Genomic DNA, 22,414 nt, shown 5'->3' with positions numbered 1-22,414 from the left:
GATCAATGGAAATAATGGATGTACTGATATCAATAATTTACAATCTATTTGGCAACAGAAAATAAATAATACGGGCGCACTACAAATCCGTCTAATTCGTTAAAAATACAATAGTAAAAATGAAAGGATTAACATGCACATGACAAATATTAATGACAAAAATATTTAAAAAATTATTAATTTAATGCCAAAATTTTCTGCATAGGAATACATGAAAAGCACTCTTCAGCTCAATATACAGGTATAACAAATACCAATCACAAACATCATCAATAATATCTTTGAACGTATCATTTTCAAATATGTTTAGAAGTACATAAGATGACAATTGCAAATAGAAAAAACCACTAAAAAAATTGATTAATTTCTATCACCTTACATTTTACAAATACATGGAATATCCATATTATTCGATAATGCATTAGGTTACCACACTGCTTTCGCCAGAGGGAAGTCTCCATATCATCAGGAATTTGCAGTTATTTATTATTACAACATTATAAATCACATGGCATAAAGGAGACTTTCCTCTGTTACTCCCCCTCCCCACGAAGAGGGAGCAGCATGGATTTGAGGGGGGGGGAGGGTGGGGAGGGATAGTTATGAAAGGAAGGGACAGTTAGTGTTAGTATTACTACTAACACTACTACTACTACAGCAAGCACACAAAGTCACTCACGCACTCACTCAATTCATTCAAAATGCAGCACACACATTCACACAACTACGATTCAACCCATACTAATAAGTGCCTATCGCAGCAGCCCCCTAAGGTCTAAAAATACCTTTTCTAAAAATAATACGCCCAGCTAAGATACGTTTGCCGACGACCTGAGTACTGGGTACCCAACGACCTGGTAAATAACCTACGCATGGCGACGACCCAAGACCTAAGTAGGTATTAACTAATGGCCTAATAGATCGATTCCTACTCTCCTGCCTAATTCCCACTAAATGCTGGAAAAAACAACACAATACAATAAATAAACAACAAAGCACACAACAATAAAAGCACACACAAATAGTTCACTGATGTATCACGAGCAGGACTCCAGGCCTTCTTCATTTCTTCAATCTTGGGGTACAATTCGATGCATCTCTTGTCCAGGAAAATGTAGTTTCCAGCAGTGTCGCCTGTTAAAATAGAAAGCATCAATTGTATTCACGATGAAATTAACTATCGCATCGCTGTTTGCTCTCAGGTACAATTTAACACAGAAATATCTTACGGGAAACAGGACTAGTTAGGACTGAACGGTGTAATTCAAATTCATTTATAGAATTATGCGGAATAAGATATATTTAATGTAATGGAGTAGGGTTTTTTTTCTTAAATTAAGTAAAAATATATTTTGTTTGCATTAAGATCAAGCAAAATGACTTTCATTACCACTTATTATATTAATTACATTTAAAATTTACTTTGACAATCTAGTGCTTTCATAAAACGTAGTTTTAGTGTATTACTGTATTACTATTAAGTGTATTACTGTAGCATTACAAAATTTTGTTTCCTACAGCGTAAAAATTACTCCAAGAGAAAGAAAGATTACCATATGTATGTAACACTAAAGCAATTTTCCAAATCACATCACTAAATTAAAACATACGTAAAACTCCACTATGAGAAGGAAAAACAGTACTAACTATATTTTAATCCAAGTCTGATTACTATTTGAAGAAATAAGAAAAAATACTATCGGTAAACGATAATTAAGGATTATTATTAACCAAATTTACTTTCGAGTTCAATGTTTTAAATGAAGGCGAGCAATGAAATGAGTAAAGAAAAAATGGAAAAGGTGAAAGAATTTTGAGAGAGGAGAATAACTTGAGGGATGAAGAATAACTAGCGATGGAAGAAGCAAGGAAGAAATCGTCATTAGAATAGCACTGCCAATATATAGGACATTTTACCAAAACGTTGAGCTTCTCACAGCGGAAAATTTAAGCATAGAAGCAAATGAACAATTTATCATGCCAGAGTAATTAGTTGGTAAAGAAGGATATATAAGAGAAAAAACTTATTTGAGAAAAGATAAGCCATCAGGAGAATTGATTGGAGAGCTGCGTCGAAACATTCTTAGTGCTGTTTTACAGAGATGATGAGATACAAATTAAATTTGGTTATGAAACAATAAGGAAAAAGTTCCTTTCGTGTTACATTTTTGGAAATGTACATCATCAAATAATATACATACTTATGAGAGGAAGACAGTGAGTGTAAGTAGGACTTCTCAAACTCAATTTTTTATTTAATAAGAATATTTTACTATTACTGGCTACATAAATACATTACAAGCAAATTTTGAATTAGAATAACTTAGCGCAATGTGATGAAGGAATAATAGTGAGGAAATTCTACAAATTTGGTTTGCTCTTCCTTAATATATCAAATTATGTCTTTAAGATTCATGTGAAGGCCTTATGGTTCAGTAGAAACGAAAAAAAATTCATACCTACCATGAGGTAGTTGTGTCCAGTTCTTGATGTCTTCATAGTCCACAGCAGTACATTCTTTTAACCCAGCTTTTACTCTACTTCCGAAGATGAGTCGCAGCTGTGAAGAGAAACATGAGAATTATGACAAACACCGTGAATTGCAACGCTTTAAAGACTGAACAGATATTGTTTTACTTAAAAGTAATATTACTAACTCTCTATTGTCCAAATATTCCAAAATTTTACTGTTATTAATAATTTAATAATTGCATTCACTGCATAAAACAATGGAAAGAATGTCTACCATTTTCTCGTCTGCTTCAACACCTTACAGGAAATTAATAATATGACGTTAAAAATGAAACAAAAATGTAAGCTCAAAATTAGGTGCCATTAAAAATCAGTAGAACATTAAAACTCATTGCATTATCCCTAATTTTTGCCAATTGAGTTTAATTTTAAATTTGAAAGTTAAGTCATGTATGAATATAAATGAAAATGGAATATAATCTTACTGTAAGGGGATGGCGCCAATAATTATATTTTCAGCAATCGGAGATGCATGCTTTATCTTTCCCTATTTCTCCTCTTCAAATCCGGCGATGACTTGATCCTGTGGAGAGGTAGGATTAGTAGCACATGCAAAAATAAAATACCCTCGCACTAAAAATGCCTAGCCTTACGTTACACTAATAATTCGGTCCTAGTGACCCAAATCAAAGCTAACGCTATCACAGTCCTCATGATGTCATCCTCTTCCACCGTTGTCTTCAGATCTTGAAATCCAGCAATGACTTCGCTGTCTTCTGTCTTCTTTTCTTCAAATCCAGCGATGACTTCGCTGTCTTCTTTTCTCCAAATCCAGCGATGACTTGATCCTGTGGAGAGGTAGGATTAGTAGCACATACAAAATTAAAATACCCTCGCACTAAAAATGCCTAGCCTTACGTTACGCTAATATTTCGGTCCTAGTGACCCAAATCAAAGCTAACGCTATCACAGTCCTCATGATGTCATCCTCTTCTACCGTTGTCTTCAGATCTTGAAATCCAGCAATGACTTCGCTGTCTTCTGTCTTCTTTTCTTCAAATCCAGCGATGACTTCGCTGTCTTCTTTTCTCCAAATCCAGCGATGACTTGATCCTGTGGAGAGGTAGGATTAGTAGCACATACAAATATAAAATACCCTCGCACTAAAAATCCCTAGCCTTACGTTACGCTAATATTTCGGTCCTAGTGACCCAAATCAAAGCTAACGCTATCGCAGTCCTCACGATGTCATCCTCTTCCACCGTTGTCTTCAGATCTTGAAATCCAGCGATGACTTCGCTGTCTTCAGTCTTCTTTTCTTCAAATCCAGCGATGACTTGATCCTGCGGAGAGGTAGGATTAGTAGCACATGCAAAAATAAAATACCCTTGCACTAAAAATCCCCAAAGCCTCGCATACACTCCACGACAACATACAGGGGGTATCTTTGCACTTAAACCAAGTGAAAGTCCCATTCCTGTACGCTGCAATGGATTAGTGTGCATACTTAACCTTGGTTCAAAAAACTAAAAATACCGCACGCACGCAATCGCCTAGCCTTACGTTACGCAAATATTTCGGCCCAAACAGCCCAAATCAAAGCTAACGCACGCATTATCTTCTTATCTTGGTCCTCTTCCACTGTTGACTTCAGATCTTGAAATCCAGCGATGACTTCGCTGTCTTCCGTCTTCTTTTCTTCAAATCCAGCGATGACTTGATCCTGTGGAGAGGTAGTATTAGTAGCACATACAAAAATGAAATACCCTTGCACTAAAAATCCCCAAAGCCTCGCATACACTCCACGACAACATACAGGGGGTATCTTTGCACTTAAACCAAGTGAAAGTCCCATTCCTGTACGCTGCAATGGATTAGCGTGCATACTTAACCTTGGTTCAAAAGACTAAAAATACCGCACGCACGCAATCGCCTAGCTTTACGTTACGCAAATATTTCGGCCCAAACAGCCCAAATCAAATCTAACGCACGCATTGTCTTCTTTTCTTGGTCCTCTTCGACCGTTGTCTTCCGTCTTCTCTTCTTCAAATCCAGCGATGACTTGATTCTATGGAGAGGTAGGATTAGTGGGCACATACAAGAATATGCATAACACTCCCAAGAGCAAAACCAAAATGCAAACGCACACACACACGCACACACACACCCCTACCTACGTCTTGAGATCTCGTAATCTAAATAAACCATACTAAAGGTTTATAGGCATGCCATTTTTGTATTCATTTTCGTATCATTTCTTTAGCGCTATTTCCATCATTCATCAACCTTGTTTGTAGCTACTGATTTTTGGGAAATTTGGATTTTTGGGATTTTTTCATTTTTTATTTGATTTGGTACCAGTTATTTCAACCTCTGATTTGTTGCAACTGTTTCACCATTGAGTACTCATTATTTACCCTCGGAGTCAATTTTGACTCATAGAGATTGTTTAAAAACCTCGTCACTTATGGACGTCATGTGCACCTTAATACCTAGAGTAATACCATGTGTTATTTGTGTGTAATTGTATAAATTATGTGCAAAAGACATATAAACTTAAACCTAGAGCACTTTACAAAAAATAACACTCAGAGGGACGAAAACACCAAGCGATGCACTGCTAAATAGCCTTCAATTGAAGCCTAACTTCTTCGTTTCTTCTTAATAGACGAAGACTTAAAATTCTTCATTTCAATAATCGTTGTTCCGAAGACACGCTTTCCCTAATTTTCATTCTGGAAAAAAGAAAGAAAGAAAATTCCAGTTAGATCGTTCGTCCGGAAGTGCTCATTAGAACAAGATCTTATTACATTCAAACTTTCAAAACCTTAAGCTCCAAAGATTAAGAAAGTTATTGATAGGCAAGTGCAAAATATATGAAAACATGAATATGTCAAAGAAATTTACCTCATTCTGTGCTACCAGACATTAGGCGCCAATTTTTAACCCATAAAATGGATTTTTAACTTTTCGTGGAAATATCAGGTTAATAACAAATACTAAATGCAAATCGCATGAAAATAAATTCATAGGAAAATACCATTTTCACAAAAACTTAAGCTTCTTAAAATATACCCATGCATTGATCATCATTTCTTTCGGACCAGCGAAATAAACAACAGCACACAAAATAACTGCCACCCTTAAGAAAAACTGTCGAAAAAGCAGCTGGCTTTAAGTACGCGTGATCTGATTTACTCACTCGGAGGGTTTTGGTTTTAATTCAAAATCGCTTACATTCTCATGAAAAATAATATACACTACTAGGTTTTGCTGCGGCTTAATGATCATTTTCCTCTATTTCGATTATAAAAACCACATGCCTCTAATTCATTCTGGAAAAAAGGGAAAATCGTGTAATCTAATCGTAAATGAAACAACCGAAATTAGCAATGATACAAGTCCTTACTGCATTCAAAGTGTCCTGACCTGATATGAGTACAATTACTATAAATACATAAAATGTTGAATGGAAGAAATTATGAGTCCAACTTCAGTGATAAACGAGATTTAATTAGGAAATTTTGAAAATGCCATGTTTAAACTTATGCATCATTTCATCCCTAATCTCCAACTGAGTGAATAGCTCATTCAACACATTCTATTTTACAACCTTCGTTGCGTTTTTTAGGTTAGAAAATAAGCTAAGCAGACGCTCATGTGCTAATTGCATAATGGCCCAATGTACTAAGAAAACGAATGCTGGTGTTGTTATAAAATACCAGTTTTCGAACACAAAAAATCGCTAAATGAACACTGTAAATAAAGCATCGAGATAATCAAGCAATAATAGAGACAAGCAATAATAAAGCAATAATATAGACATCGAGAACGTCCACTGTGTTGCAGAGGGTGGGCAAACCTAAATATAGGGGTTAGCTGCGGAGCATACGCGAGCTTACTCGTGGAATGAACAGTCATGAATAAAAAGCGACGTCATTCCGAGGTGGAATGGGTCTATCCTCTGGTATGTTAGGCAATCTAAATGATGCAGTAAGTCTGTGAAGATGCCTTGACTTGGCGTCGGGAGGCCGCCAACCATTATGCCTCCTATCACCCGAAGAAAGACCTGCAGCTCTTCTCCATACGAGTGAAGGTGGAGACGAAAGTGTTGAGTACATCGGCATTAATTTTACTGCATGCGTGCCAACATTTACTTTATCGGCTGTAGTACTGCGACATAGAAGGCTATGGGGAACACCGCATTATTTTCCCGCGGAGTCGCAGCTAATCCAACTTTTAAACGATCAGACACGATGGAATTCTCTCAGGTAAAACATTCCGGAGGTTAACTAGTCCCTCAGTCGGATCTCATGGCGGAAACTACCCCAGAGGGTATGTCGGTCAACTATGATAAAGTGGTGAAGATAGGAATATGAACGTGAGATCACTGAGTACCGTGCTAAGCGACAAAATCTTAATGTTGAAATGCAAAGATTGAATCTCGGCGAACTAGGAATCAGCGAAATGAATCAGCCTGAAAAGGGAGACTTTTGGAGTGGAAATTATAAGATTATACACAGAATCTCTACACGGTAATTCTGGGGTTAAGATAATGCTCAGAAAGAGCGCTGGAATGCGTGTGAAAAGTTTCCTACAGTACATCGAAAGGATAGTTATGGTAGAGTAAAGAGACTAAGCCGATTGATACCGTAGCGATACAGATTTATATAGGTACCTACAACAGTCTACAAGGACGAAGAAGTTGAAGATGTCTACGAATATATAACGGAAGTAACCAAATAATTAAGGGGTGAAGAAAACCATGTTTTAAGTGATTGTGACGCTGTCGACGACAAAGGCCAAAATGGAAGAATTACCGGAAAATATAGATAAGGAAATCGAAATGAAAGAGGAGAAAGGCTTCTATAATTCTGCACGGAACACAAATTACTGGTTGTAAACACACTATTTAAGAATTACCTGCGAAGAAGATGTACATGGAAAATGCCAGGAGACAAGAGAAGATTTCAATTATAATATTCTAGGGAACGACATTCTAGAGAAGCAAAGGTTAAGGAACCAGATTAAGGACTGCAAAAGCTACCCGGGGGCAGATATCGACAGCGATCATAATCTAGTGCTGATGAAATGCCATCTGAAATTCGATGAATTCAAAATATCAGAAAAGAACTCTCTGCAATTAGGGAAACTAAAGGAGCCAAAAAGACAACAGGTCTTTCAATAAGTGAAATATTTCAAACCCTGCCGCGTGAACGGCGGTGAAATATACAAGAATTGCCATGAGAAAACCTAGTACCATGAGTCTCGGTATAGTGGCCATAAGAATTAAATAACCTGGATAGCGTAGTGGTCTGCGCAGTGGCCCGGAAAGCCAAAGGTCCGTGGTTCGATTCCCGGTCCAGGGGAATTTTTGCTCATGGCAATTCTTGTATATTTCAATAAGTATTGGAGAGTAAGTTAGGATTAGAACAGAAAGAGAATATAGTGAAGAATAGCTGGAAAAACATCAAAAGTGGGCTACGGGATACCGCAATAGAAGTTCAAGGGAGGAGAAAATTTGTCAAGAAAATCCCATGGATCGCGGATGAAATAATATACCTCATTGAAGAACGGAGACATTAAAAGTATGCATACACTAAGGACAGGCTTGCTACAAGAGGAAAAGGAACGAGATTTATCGCAAAGCAAGGAGCGCTACGATGATGAACATTTGCGAGGACGTGCAAAATAAGACGTACAAGGGAAAGATGAAGAGACCTATAGAATAGTGAGGAACCATCTCAATGAACAGATGACAAAATTGAATACCATTGGGGACAAGTATGAAATCATTTTGACTGAAAATAAGGATAAATCGAATAGATGGAAAGAATAATACCTGGAGGCGCACAACGGAAGAAAACAGCTCTAAAATTACGGAACTATAGAACTATGAACTATAAAAGGACGACTTGGGACCCAGAATCTTAAAATCGGAATTTGACGCTGCATTGAGACACCTGCGAAAGAATAAGGCCCCAGGAAAGGATGACATTCCAGCAGAGCTAATCAAAAATGCAGGAGAAAAGGTCTTAACTCAACTGTATAAAACTATCTGCGATATGTAGTCAACAGGAGATTTTTCTAGTCACTTCGAGAAGATCAACATCATTCCCAAATTCAAAAATAAAAGAGGAGAGAAGTGCAAAGATTTAAGAACCATAAGCCTGTCGACACATGCGTCAAAGATTCTAACAAGAATTATTATTTACAGAAGAATAGAACGAAATACAGAAGTATTCCTGGATGAGGACCAATTCAGATTTAGGTAAAGGCAAGGGCACAACAGAAGCAATGTTGGCACTAGCGCCGCTCATAGAGAAGGGAATATAGAACAACAAACCGAATTTCATAGCATTTGTCAATTTAGAGAAGGCATTTGATAACGTGAAATGGAATTCAATGCTTAGAATTCTGAAAGAAATCATGATCGTAGAATTGTTCATAGTTTGTATAAAAGCCAAGTAGCTCTGATTAAATGTGGACCCAACTGTCCAGAAGCTATAACAAGAAAAGGAGTGAAGCAAAGGTGTCCACTGTTCCCGAAATTTTTAATGTTTACGTCGAGAAAGCTATCGATGAAATCAAAGGGAAGCCCTTGGGTGCCAATATCCTAGAATAAAAAATTAGAACGCTGCGATTTGCTGTCGACATGGAAGTCATAGGAGCCATGGGAGTCAGAGAAGGATGTGAAGACTGTGACAAACATGGAAAGGACCAACGTCAGATATCAGCTTAAAATCAACAACAAAAATACTAAGATATTGGTATGCAGCAAAAGAGAGCAGGCTAGGACAAGCATTAACCTTGGAAAGCATTAGCTTAAGAGGTGAAAGAGTTTTCTTACCTGGGAAGCCTAACCTTACCAACGATGGACGAAGCAAAAAAAAATAGTCAGCAGAATAGCGAAGGCGAAGAGTGATTTTTACAAATGAAGAATCTCCTTTGAGCTGATAGTACAAGCATAGAAGTAAGGAAACAATTCGTCAGATGCTACATATGCTGTTGAAGTTAATGAATTAATCAATTACTAATTTACATTAAAAGAAATAAGGAAAAGGGTTGTCAAAGGTCAAGAGTTGTTCATAAGTTCATAAGATAAGATCCATCAGTAAAAGAGACAACAACGACGTGTCTAATTTGAGATTAATAAGATCATTATTTACATAAATAGTGTCTAATAGTTATTCATGGAGCGAAGAAGAACTAATTCCAATATATGCAGTGGCGGATTCATATGGGGGGCAACCCCCTTGCGGAGCCTCCCGCATTACCAAACATCGCAGAACCACAATTGTAACATTTTTATCACAATATGGCATTGTCTTGCATTTATGTACAAGTAGTTTAAATTAAACTTTCTTAATCTTCGCATGTTACTTGATTATTTTTACTTATTATAAAACTAAAGGTAGCTCGAGACATTCTTTGTGTCCCCCCCCCCTTTGAGCTTTTTCTACATCCGCCACTGTACAAATGGAGCAAGTTTCTCTATGGAGGCGAGGCTTGGATGCCGACAGCAGCAGAGAAATCAAGATTGGAAGCATTCGAAATGCGCTGCTATCAAAGAATGATAAAGATAAAATGAAGCGACCGTGTAAGTACTGAGGAAATGCTAAGAAGAGAAAAGAGAAGTCTTTAAAAAGCTGTTATGAATGCCTCACACTAAGGTTGGCTAAAAGCTGTGTTTCATCTATTGGTCACCAGCGCCCGTGGCGCACATGCACTGAGCAGAAGTCAGCTGTGATCGGTTATGTCAGCTGGGCAGTACGTTGTAAAAGAGTGTAATGTACGTCTTAAGAGTCAATAAATTTAACTTCATTGAAAGTCTGATATTAATTTAAATGTGATTAGATTTAATCAAAACATGGTGTCAGAAGTGTACGAGGATCGACTATTAGTTACGACACGAGAGAAATCGGAAAGATAAGTCATTTGCACGATGGCGGAAAAGGCGAAAACCGTAATACAGTTAAATGGTATTCACGAATTGTTCTTTGAAGGTGACATGGTTGGAAATTGGATAAAGTGGAAGCAAAAAATTAAGCTTTATTTAAAAGCGTGGTTGCGAGTTGCGAAAAAAAGAGTGGTTACGATGGTCAAGAAGAGAAAAAGGCTACTATCCCTGCAACTTCATTCCATTGGGAATAAAGGTCTTGAGATATATAACTCCTCCAATTTGTCGGATTATGAGGACATCGAAAAATTGGAGAGAGTAATTGGATCACATGATCGCCACTTTGTTCCAAAGAGAAACGTGCTATAAGTTCTAACTCTGTCTTACGGTTGAAAGACGGAGTTTTCACACGGAATCTGAATCCATCAATGACTGAGCAGAAGTCAGCTGTGATCGGTTATGCCAGCTGGGCAGTACGTTGTAAGACACAGTGTAATGTACGTCTTGAGAGTCAATAAATTTAACTTCATTGAAAGTCTGATATTAATTTAAAGGGGATTAGATTAAATCACAACAAAAGCCTTAAGCAGAGGACGGGACGACTTAGTTAACCACATTAAAATTCATGATGGCCTGTTGAAAGTAAATGTAGATCGTAGAATGACATGTGGGAGAGAAGGAGGGCTCCAAATGAGTTGCAAAGGACAGATAATTAATTATACAAAAGAGGAGAAATACGTCGCTTTGAAAGGGTAGTGGATAGGAGAGAGGAATGGAGAGCTGCGTCAAACCAATCTTAGGAGTAATTTATTAGGTTGATGATGATAATAATCAACTAAGGAGCCAAGAAATCATGAAATCTGGTATTAGTGGAAATGAAGACGTGATAAATTCAGATTGATTATAATTGTATCATACATTAAATCATAATAACTGGGAAAATATCAAAAATGAGGCTACTAGAGAGGTTATAGGGAGAAGAAATTTATTAAAGAAGAGGCCATGAATCAAGGATTTAAGTCCTGGACCTCACTGAAGAACGGAGAACGTAAAAGAATGCGTAAGCTGATGAAAAACAAGCTTGCTACAAGAGAATAAGTAAAGGAATTTTTCAAAACCGAGGAAAGTTAGAGAGACGTGGATGATGAACTAATGAGAAGATTTGTACAAAATAACCTCGTACAAGGGAAAGTGGAAGCGCCCTATAGAATAGTAAGGAACCATTTCAAAGAACGGGGTACAACATTTAATACCATGAGGGACAAGTGTGGAAGTATATTAATTGAAAATGAGGATAAATCAAACAAATGGAAAGAATAACATCTAGAGAAGTTACACCAGGTAAGCAAACTCGATTAAAAAATAATCGAACAAGAAAGTTTAGTAAAGAAGAATGACATAGGAGCCAGCATCTTAAGATGGGAATTTGACGCTGCAATAAGAGACTTGCGAAAAAATTAAGTCCAGGAACACATGATATTCTATCAGACCGAATAATAACTGTACGGGAAAAGACTAACTAAACAGTACATAACCATATGCAAAATATATATTTAACAGGAGGTATACTAAATGACTTCGAGAGGAGCTTCATGAATCCTATTCCCAAAAGAAAGAGAGGGGAGAAGTGTGAGTATCTTAGGACAATCTGTCTGAGGACATATGCGTCTAAGAACCAACCGAATGGGAATGAAACGAAGAGTGAAAGAATTCTGGGATGAGGGGTAATTCGGATTAAAGAAAGGCCAGGGCGTAAGAGAAATAATTTAATCTCTTATGCAGCTCAGAGTGAAGAGAATGTAAAAGAATAAGCCAGCTTCCACAGCGTTTATCGACCTGGAGAAAGAATTTGATAAGGTGGAAAAGAATTCAATGCTTAGAATCCTGAAAAAAATTGAAGAGTGCTACAATGATCGTAGAATTGGGCTAAGTTTGTTTAAAAATCAGGTATCTATGATAAAATGTGGATCTACTGTGAAGAAGCAAGAATACAAAATTAATGAAACAAGGGTTGGAAGTGCAGCCAAAGGAAGCCATTAAAGAAAGGAGAAGTCGCACAAACTAGTTGGCCAAATTATAGGTCGTGGTGACCTGAAGAAAATCGTAAAAGAACAGGTGGAAGGAAAAATGGGCAAAGGACGGCCCAGAGTGAGCTACATAAAACAGTTAAAAAATGTAAAAGAAAAAAAACGTCACTATGAAAAGTCTTGTAGATATAAGAGTGGAGTATTGGGCTGCGTGATTTAGTATTCTTGACATATGGTGGTGAACATAGACAGAGGTACTACCTGGAAAAATATTAAGTGTCAAAAATCTCGACGACTGGCTTCAAATAATAACATCTATGTTTAAATACCCAAATCCCCTTAATTTGACGATAAATTAGTACTCATGTACGCTTTGAGAGTCATAATAAATTAATGAAAACCGAAGTGAATGGAAGCATGCATTGATTGAATGAACCGGGCCTAATTACGCACGATAAAATAATAAAATTCCCTGCTAGAAAATTTACCCTGTCATCAGAAAAAATTAACGCAAATCTAGATGACCAAGTCCTACTAATATTCCGTCTGGGGAAAAAAACTAAAAACATTCATTTAACGTTAATTTTGAGAGCTCGCACACGCATTGGGTAACTTGTAGAAGTCATAATTGCAAGAAAGACAAAGCGAACCATGCATTTCAAGAATTAGATGTAAAATCATTCAGTTTTAACACATCATTGGACTCATAATCACCAAAGGAACAGTGTGGCAGGCATATAATACACTGTTCAACAATTCTATCAGCAACCTGCATTAACGACCACAGCGAATACATTTATCTCTTTGACCATCATAAAATGGAACTGCAACTTACCGGTTTACTAAAAGTATACCGTACCGCCGTAAAGCCGTAGAGAACATTCTTCTAGCAAAACAACCGTTATATTTAATACTCCAATGTTGAAACACGATAAACGAAACCATAAAATACTCACATATGCCTACCTACATTTTTCGAATGTGAAAAAGCTTACAAATATATGACATACAGTTACTGATAAAATAATACAACATGTATATATAGCATTGCTTAAGGACGATGGAGTAATATGTGGCCTCGCGTGACATCAGTAAATAATACAAAAGTGTAATCACTCAAAATTTAACGTAACCTACGAAAACAGCCAATTCTTATCCAGAGTACCATTCCTTATGAATTCCTCATTATTGCTGTGCAAGGTAAATCGTCACATGGTAACAAGCTAGTTAAATACCGGATTATTGACAACATAATACCTTACTGGCATTTAAAACATAATGAAATATCGACCATTGTATAACAATCATCCGAGAATAAATCATGCTTTCGAACCACACAATGCTTTTGCTGAAAGCCTGAAGCTAAAGAAGTTGATCACAACGAAACAGAAGACCAGTGCATGGGAATATTTAATGATATGTAAAATATATTTCATAATGACTTACCATCTTTTTCCCAGGCTTCCCCTTCCGTACGACCTCTTCGTAATTCCCCTTGAAATCCCACCCATTTCATGGAATTGATCCCGCTACCCGAATATTACTCGAAAACCTGAAAAGATTTATAACAAAATTGGAATTAGAGGATGGAAATATTAAAGCACGAAAAGTTTACAGTTAACATTAAGCATTGCTGAAGGATGGTGGTATAATGTGAGGTTACAATAGAATCTCATGCGAACGACCTCGTAAGGCAAACTTTTAGAAGAAATAAAATGCCGAAAGAAATTTTATGTATCCAATGTTGAGCGCCAATATTTTCACACGTACGCATATAGAGCGAGCATTGTTCATCAAATTTGAGCACCAATTATTATAGAGTGGTTTCATAAAGATAATTCGACGCAAAATTGATATTGGATAGAAATATGTAATTTGCAATATCGCAATGAATTGGGGTATTGCGATTCCCTAGACCTAAATATATTTCTTTTAAATACAGTCTAGACCAGTGTTTCCCAAACTTTTTCGAGCCACCGCCCCTTAGGATCCATTAACCTATACTCCACGCCCCCCTAATCGGTATCTTTAAAATGATAATCAGAATCATATACTAATTAACCAAATGATGAACATTGTAATAATTAAATTAAAAAACAATGACTAATTTAATGACTAATAAATAATTAAGTTCTCTATATCGTGAAGTTGTGCCAACGATAGACCAAATGAAACTAAACCCCTTCAAACGTTTCCCTTGTGCAAGAAAGGCTTTGAAATATTTTTCAACCGTCCTTACTTTAAAATGTAAGAAAACACATGGTTTAAATTACTTCCAGATGCGGGAAACAAAGTAAACTTTACAAGCGAAGCTTAAAAACGAAGACAAAAGGTTACGGAACCTTCACATTTGTCACATTGTCAGGACACTACGGCGACCCCCTTCCGCCCCCTTGGAACTTTTCACCCCATAGAGTACAGCAACGCCCTCCAGGGGGCGGTAGCGCCCACTTTGGGAACCACTGGTCTCGACACTATACTATTAATGGATTAACTCACAACTGAGCATTAAAAATAATGCATGTAGGTCGAATAAAGGTTGATTACTGGAAACTGAAGCAATCTCTGCGACAATTTTGACACATCAGTGCGCTCAAGATCACTAACGAAATGGGTCGGCAGGTATGATACACTATTCAACAAAATCTGTTAGCACCACGAAACGATTACACGTATCTATTTGACCTTAGTAAAAAGGTTACTGCAAGTTGCCGGATTACAAAAAGTAAGGCACTTGATATCCATTAAGAATATGAAACCATCAAATTAATCATTAGGTTTGATAATAAGGTTGAAACACGATAAACGAAATGATAACGCCACTCACTGTTTTCCTAAACTTTCCCAATCAAGACAGTCCAAATCGAAATGAAATTAATTATAAGAAACACGTCATCCACTGTAAAACTATTACATGCGTGGATATTCAAGGAGTAAATAATAAAGAGTAACGGTCACATGAAATCACTTTGGCAGCAAATACTCAAAGAAACCTGGTTCGTTACCGAAATGCTTATTACGGCATAAAACATTTTGATACGAAAACCGGTGTCGAGAAAAGCACACGAGGATTTTAAATCGAGAAAATGTTTCCCTAATAAAGCATTTCCTTGAAACACTCCGCCTTAAACTTAAAACAATACCTACGCTAAATTTAACAGGCTCACATTCCCCGCACGGTACCACATGTTGAAATGTGAACACGGAAGGCGTAATAATAATCTATTATAAAAATGGTCACTATTATAACGATGACTTATTAAATTTGAATACATCGTATTAGCGAATTTTCCTCGATGTAAGGAAGCCAAGAATGCAAGCATAATGCCATGAAACGTATCAACAAAATAATAGGTAAGGTACTCACCTCTTTACCCCAAGACAGCTCGCCGCGAAGTGAAGTGCAGAGGGAGGGACTTCTGACACACACTCAGCCACATGACGTATAGCTGTGACGTCACGATAAATTCAAACAGTTTTCTTAAAGAGCCAATTAAAAGCCTTAAATCCAATGCAGATCGTACATAAGATGTTATTTTAAATTTAACACAATAAAGAATAATAATATAAATTAGTATACTATACAATTATAAAATCTATAACGCGTGCAAAATCAATTTTGCGAGGGAAAAAGAGATTTGTTGGAAAGGTGGCGCTGTTATACATACATAAGTTTCGCAAACAGCCGGCGGTCACAGTACACGTGGAACAATATTCTAGAATATTCTAGTCATATCCGAAGGTCAGTACGATTGCAGAAGACGATATCGCGTTTCTTTATGAAAAAGGAGCAGTCAAACGATCTTTTTAACGTCTGCATTCAACTGTCATATCCAATCCATCACTTCCGTCCCCTCCTCCGCAACACCAGCCCTCACCATTCCCTCACCAGCCGACCTCTAGGTGAAATCATACTTGCGTGAATTTGAAATATGTCTGGATTCTTTCAGCCGTTTATTCGTTCATTGAAGTCACCGTCTCATTCCGCAGGAACGGGGATGGAAGACGATAACTACACGCTATAAACAGAAATACAACGACAAGAAGCAGCAGTATTGAATAAGGTACTTGTAAACATGTAATTGACATTACAGAGTAATGGTTTACAGAAGGTATAAATGTAATTACGGTCTGTTCGGGGCTGTGCAAATGCAAGGATATCCATCTCTAAAATGAATTATTATGTAAAATTACTGCTTATAATAGTGGAAAGCGGAGATTGCGGGTAGATGCAGCGGAGTTCGGAAACAATAAGGAAATCAGCGATCACATTATGCGGTTAGTACAAGAACGAAAAGAATAATTGTGTTCGCATTCATGCATGAAAATGCTTTCCTGTAAAGTGCACTTAATTGCAAACACGGCATCTGTTCGTGTTGCCATCTGTGTATAAAAACCCGTGTGGATTTAAATTTAGAGTCCTCAAAATTACAGGGATGCGAATTTTAGCATAAAGTAGTTTAAATTCAATTAACCGCTCCAATTCTTTGCTTAGTGACCTTACCGACTATATCATATTCGCACCTACGTAGACTGTCGGTGATGAAGAGTTACAATTAAGATTAAATTAATACCGGCTTCGTGTGTTTGTTGGTTATTCTCACAATGGTTACCCTATATACAATCGCAGATACGAATTCCATATGAGACAAGTTAATTATCTCTTACACTGTGGATTATTCAAGCATAAATATAAATACCTCATCTAAGCCAGTACAGAACTTTCGATGGCAGCTAAGTTCAAAATTTTATCATTACGTCTGAATAATTATTCCATTCTCCTTTCATGTGAGCGTTGATGGAATTAAGACTTATGGGTGACATATAAAAAAAATCCGCCGGTGTTAATTTTTTCTCTTCATTTGCAGATACGTTTCCTAGATAGCATCCACAAACCGGAGCCATTTCAGAGCTGAGTAAGCTGAAGGCAACCAATGGTACGAAATGGGTAGCAAATTGATTGATTCCGATCTATAGTGGAAGTGGAAACTGGAGCCTCTGGTACCAACTGAAGATATAATTATCCTTCGGATGGTAATGCATCAAACCAAGTATAAGGAGCTTCTGATGGATACGATTTCTCACCATGATGCCAATCTAGCTGCCTGGTCTTCACGGTCGATTCTCTCTCGAGGTAAGTTATTTCGTTATTAATTTACCAATTGTATTGACCAATTTTTCATGGAAAAAATTTAAAGCTGACATTCGTTTAGCTGCCTTAATTATTCACCGATCTTGTCCAAAATGGCACGCAGAATGGATATAGCAAATCTTTTCTGTAAGTATTAGAATTTTTTGTTACATTTCCCTGAAAATATAGTCACTGTCAGGGACACTTGACAGTTGTGCAGTCTATGCAGCCATAATGAGCTATGCCCTTTGGAATTTCTGCATTGACGTAAAATATAGTAGAGACCTTAAACGGCACTTTTCACCAATTTTTCGACATTATAATGCGTGCAGACGGCTAGTATAAGTAGTCTATATATTATTTTGATAATTTTAGCTTCAGCCCCTCCTCATTTTCATATCGTAGTTAACCACACGGCACCTATTATCCAATACTTACTTATCGTTTAACGAATTAATTCATTTCAATAAACGTCTTTTTGATTTAAAATTTTGTCAATTTTTCTTAGGTAACAATATAGCGGCTGACCCTCTAAGGTTTGCTAATCAGTATTACAAAAATCAGTATGTCGTAAAACTGAGTAGACAAGAGACCTTTTGTGGTGTCCTTTAAACATTTAAGCATGTATCAAACTGACGAAGAGCTTACTTTGGTCGAATACACTAATATTAATCACGTCGTATTATGAGAATATACTTTAGTATCTTCATTTAGATTTTGCTTCAGTGGAGAAATGCGTTCGAAATTTATGATTTCTGTGGAGTGCGTGAAAACGAAAGAAGAGGATTCGGGTTTCATCTTTGAAAAAGAAATCAAAGTAGTGAACACAGTAGTGATTTTGAGATGGCGTGCATGGCTTGTGTACAAGCTATGCACAATATTTTTCTGTGTGTACAACAAGTTCCTGGTAGCCAAAATCACCGTATAAAATGCGTTTCCGCGTTCATGCCTCTACGGCACAGTGAAAAAAGGGAGGAAGCTCACTCAACTCACTCACTCAACCCAAGTCATCTTGGTATGCAACTAACTTGCACTTAAAGACACTTTTATGGAGTTTTAACTGTTAAGAATGATGACTGAGAAGTACTGAATGAATGAGTGTGTAAATATATACATCAAAAGTTGCGAAGGTTATACATATTCCATGGGATTGTAATTCAATTAAGTTGAGCCAGTAACAATTCATCTTAATGCCATATTGAAGTATACGGGGTACTATTGTTATTAATACAAAATGAAACTAATATGACCATATTTTTTTTTCAATTCACTTTCCGCGGTATCACAAATTAAGTCAATAGAGTTGTATTTGGCAGAAAATGTGCAGTTTCAAAAGGACGCTCCATTTTGTGGAAGAATTCACATCCTCTTCGGCATATCATTGAGGACAGAAGTACGAAAGCATTGAAAGTCAATCAGCGCTCACTGTTTTCGGTGAAATTTTATGAAGGCCCGGTCAAGCAGGTGCCTAACGGCTGAGGTAACTACATCAAATGGGCTAGGATGTCGATGTTATAAGAGCGCAGTGGGAAGGGGGGAGACGCTTATCTACTTCTCCATACGTTCCTCACGTTTACCGACTTTTTGTGGCGATTCATTTCTCTTCTCTGCCAACCAATTTTCACTCCACCCATGTCAACTCGGTATGCACGTAAACCTTTAGACATTGAGAATTAAATATTCTTTTTCAACTAACCATTTGGCTATTAAGAATTTCACATAACTACAGAATCATTAAGAGCGTAACATACATGATTTCGGAGATTTCGTAATTATTAATTATCCCATGGCATCGTTATTCAGACCTAAGAATGTTTTTGGTAGCTAAGAAGTAAAAGGGCAAATATTGCATTTTATATCTATTGAAATAAATTTATAATCTTAAAGTTTTTCAATTCTATCCAATGATAACACAAAACAAAACACTAAAGCCGCATATCACAGAAACTTTTGCATTTTCAAGAAGGCGCTGCCTAGTGTCAAATATTTCGCATCTTCGTTAGAAAAAGTGAGTGCAACAACTAGTTTGGTTTAAGTATATAATTATTTGCCAAGATTTTTAGGCTTCACATTAAAGCAAAAATCAAGAGGAAAAGACTGCCTACCTTTCCTTCGATGGCATGTCCATCGGCGGCTGAGCTCAGCTCTCTATCGGCGATTTCCCAAATGACACACATTCACTATCACTTCACATTCAAAGCACTACTGACCATGAATTTCCCCATGAAAAGTTGACACTTTCACTTCACTTTACAACTGGATGAGCATTCACCCCTGCCATTGGTTTGCACAGTAGAAGTATTCACATTATTTCCTTGACACAAGCATGCTGCTAATGCTATGGCCGACTAGAATACTCCATGGCTGTGACCGACGGCTTAAAAGGGAGCGATTGAAGCTTGATTTCCCGTACTGTCATCCAATAGGTTGGTTAATTGCATTATTCACTCTGCAACTCGTAAAATCTGGAAAATAAGAAATGCTGCTAAAGCTATTGCACAAAAAATAAATTACACAGACGACACTATACCTTCATTTATATGCAAAGAAGGAATTATGACAACGAAATTCATGCAATGGATAATAAAATTAAATCATTCTTTAAAACTTGTTCTCGTGATAGGTTAGCGATTGCAAGTTCATGTAGATTTTTGAACAGACTTAATGGAACGAAAATTTGTGCAATATGGCGAACCAAATTGTAAGAGATTCAAATTCTGTTGTATACATTCGTAAAATATTAGCTGCTAAGATTTAAATCTTCACGTAAAATTTCGGCGTATCTACTCTTACATAAATTTGTACGATGTTATGTATTGCATAGCCATCCAGAGAGTGGAATCCCAAACATACGGATTGCAAAAAAACTGTATAATTTTTTAATGCATCATATCGAAAAAGTGAGCGTCGCAATTTTTTACCCAACGTGCAAAACGTAATGCCTTAATATGCAGAAATTACGTGGAATAATAGGTACTAGCATAAGACTTACCTCTACTCTTCAGCAACACACCATCCGTCTCTCACCACTAATCGAACAGCTGTGAGACTCGTACTTCACCACACTAGGCTGTGGATTCTGGGGGAAAAACCGAAAGCAGTGTATCGCCCCTTACTTACCGCTGTGAGATTTATTGGAGGATGAGGAATTGCCGAGGAATGTAGGGGGCGTAGCCTGGCACGCATAGCCTAAGGTAGAGTCAAAAAGTGTTGGAATGATTTCCGAGTCGAAGTGCATCACGAAGTTTGAGGAGTGATATTCGGTCACGGCGTCGTTGGGTGAGCAAGGGAGGGAGTTGGTGGCTAAGGGGAGTTAGCGAAATAGTATCAGCGAAGACGAGGGTGGAGAAAGTGACTCAGGGCGCCACCCTCTACACATTAAACGCCATTAATTTAGTTTCGAGCGAGCTTTATAACAATTGGCTGGCTTTGAGTAAATTGACTGCTTTGTGCTCTATTACGTGTACTTCGGCTGTTTATAAATTTTAAGGCGAATCTTCAGAAGAAGATGACGAAAATTTATGTAAAAAATTTAGAACGAGTATTTCCTTTCAAACCCCTAGTTTCATATGAAAATAAATTAATTTCACATTTTTTTCTTTTAGCTGTTTAGGGAGCACGATTCTAACGCAGGTTTCCATCAGAGATCTTGAGTTTTCTCTTGTATTGAATACGAGTCCAGTTTTACGGTGCGGAGGAATCGTTTCAATTGCAAAGATTTTGAAGCCAAGGGAATGCAAATGCTAACTTTAAACGCAAATAGCAAAAATGGTGTTGATGCGAGGAATCAGTGTGGTCGAGAACTGAATCTCAGCTTATTCATAGAATTAAATATTTGGCGTAGGGCTCCTCACTATCCGAACGTGAATGTATCGATGGGTTTAACATTACGGTGTCACACAAATACTTGAGAGTTAGGATAAATTTAAGCCCATTTTAGAGCTAAGCATACGACAACTACTTATTTTATTTACATTTATCATGCCCGGAATGATTCACTTTAGCCAACAAGTATCTCACTCACCATTATCTTCCTATCCTCAGGCCCAGTATCTAAGTCGCTGCTCACCAAGGAGGACCTGCATCGGCTCAATCTCCTGATGGCCAACCGGTACGCGAAGGAGTGCCAAGAGCCCTGTAGCGTGCGGCTCGAGACGATTTGGAGTACTGCGTGAAGCCGTTGTACTCTTGGAACCAGTAGACTATTGAGAAGATGGATGGATGACCAAAAATTTCTAATGCCAAACATCCGATCTCCTATAGATTTATTTCTTTCAGCGCCCATACCATCTGAGCACTTGCGTCATTATAATTTTTAAATTGAAATTAATTTCTTCACACATGATTTTAGCTGTGTTTCGTTTTGAATTATTCGATATAATGCATGCAATTTTACTCTTCTAGCCGGTAAAACATCAATTTTAGTATACCAAGTAACTTAATAAAATTAATACACATTCTCACTGTATTTTCAAAGTTTAATACCGACACACGTTTCTGAAAAAAATTCTACACCTTTTACGCAAAAGAAAATGAAGCTTTTAAAATTCCATTTTTGTACTAAAAAATTTACTCCATAATTTCTTTTATCTCCTAATTAAAATTATTCTTGTATCTCCTAATACAAGCTAAATTATTTCTTATTGGGTCATTCTTCTTATATCTTTTGATATGTTTTATATTACTCCCAACAGGCACCATTTTATTATCTCCTATTACAACCTCAAAGAAAATTTTGTCCACTCTCTCAAATTAATAAGTTTATAAATTGGGTGCAAGCATCATGATTAAATCTCTTAATGCATGCTGAATTATTACTTGTTGGGTCGATTTCAGTGGTTGCGTAAAATAAAAAAATCTTTTGGACCCAGAAAAATTCTACAT

General features: G+C 37.1%; 2 long non-coding RNA genes across 2 annotated transcripts; one reads left to right on the top strand and one right to left on the bottom strand.

Annotated features, from left to right (window-relative positions):
• Positions 1 to 4,281: 4,281 nt before the first annotated feature.
• Positions 4,282 to 20,722, bottom strand: LOC124162264. The gene is made up of 4 exons (XR_006865523.1): positions 20,523 to 20,722; positions 19,636 to 19,995; positions 13,846 to 13,951; positions 4,282 to 5,207 (listed from the first exon to the last, which is right to left on the bottom strand). It is a non-coding gene; the product is annotated as an uncharacterized LOC124162264 (long non-coding RNA).
• Positions 16,136 to 22,064, top strand: LOC124162263. The gene is made up of 4 exons (XR_006865522.1): positions 16,136 to 16,463; positions 16,606 to 16,677; positions 17,268 to 17,533; positions 21,575 to 22,064. It is a non-coding gene; the product is annotated as an uncharacterized LOC124162263 (long non-coding RNA).
• The last annotated feature ends 350 nt before the right edge of the window (positions 22,065 to 22,414 follow it).

The sequence above is a fragment of the Ischnura elegans genome, chromosome 7 (assembly GCF_921293095.1).
Source record: "Ischnura elegans chromosome 7, ioIscEleg1.1, whole genome shotgun sequence".
Lineage (NCBI taxonomy): Eukaryota > Metazoa > Arthropoda > Insecta > Odonata > Coenagrionidae > Ischnura > Ischnura elegans.
This window is presented reverse-complemented; position numbering and strand designations above follow the sequence as displayed.